Genomic DNA, 1,262 nt, shown 5'->3' on the forward strand with positions numbered 1-1,262 from the left:
GTGTGTGTGTGTGTGTGTGTGTGTGTGTGTGTGTGTGTGTGTGTGTGTGTGTGTGTGTGTGTGTGTGTGTGTGTGTGTGTGTACCTCAGCTTTGTATTTTAGCTTTGTATCCTCTTTATAACAGAAGAATGTTCCACAGACTATAAACTAATGAACTAATTTGTTAAAACAATATATAACATAATCTTTAGTAGCATGTTGTGATCAGAGCTTTTTTAACTAAGTGTTAGGACAATGTAATTATTTGCAAAGTTACGTTCCCTCTCCCAGTGAAAGTGGCTTCTTCTAGTAAAGCTGCAATTAGTGACACTGTTAAAATGTCTTCCTCCAAACAAAAACACAGGGATACAATTGTCCCTGTCATAACCATTTAACATTAACGAGTCTAATCAGCTCATCTCTGGCAGATTGGTGGTTTTACATGGTAAGAGATAGGACAGGTCTTTCATAACACACGCACAAACACACACATGGACGCATGCATGGACAAGCTCAGATGCACAGACACTCACAAGCACATGCACATACACACATACACAAAAGGACAAGAAATTATTTGTTCTGAGAAGCTACTCACCAGAACAGACCATCCTTTGAGTACCTTCTGAAAATGAATTATTTGCCTTGAAAATCTGGTAATGACATAATGCACAAGTACTATTAGGGGGCTAAGGGGAGGGGAGTTATGTGGAACATAAATCCACAATCCACTGCCAGATAGAAATCTGACTTTGCTCATGGTACACAGAGCATAAAGAGAGTGATTTGTTTCCATCCATAGTATATCATCATAGTACTGGAACATTCAGCATCTCTAAATAGTGTATCATCAGTGTGCTGGAACATTCAGCATCTCTAAATAGTATATCATCATAGTACTGGAACATTCAGAATCTCTATATAGTGTTTCATCGTAGTACCAGAACATTCATAATCTCTAAATAGTGTATAGTCGTTGTACTGGAACATTCCGATTCTCTAAATAGTGTATCACCGTAGTACTGGAGCATTCAGCATCTCTAAATAATATATCTTTGTAGTACTGGAACGTTCAGAATTTCTAAATAGAGTATCAGCGTAGTGCCGGAACATTCAACATCTCAAAATAGTGTATCATCGGTGTACTGGAACATTCAACATCTCTAAATAGTGTATCATCAGTGTACTGGAACATTCAACATCTCTAAATAGTGTATCATCGGTGTACTGGAACATTCAACATCTCTAAATAGTGTATCATCGGTGTACTGGAACATTCAACA

The sequence above is a fragment of the Salmo salar genome, chromosome 14 (assembly GCF_965601325.2).
Source record: "Salmo salar chromosome 14, fSalSal1, whole genome shotgun sequence".
NCBI lineage: Eukaryota > Metazoa > Chordata > Actinopteri > Salmoniformes > Salmonidae > Salmo > Salmo salar.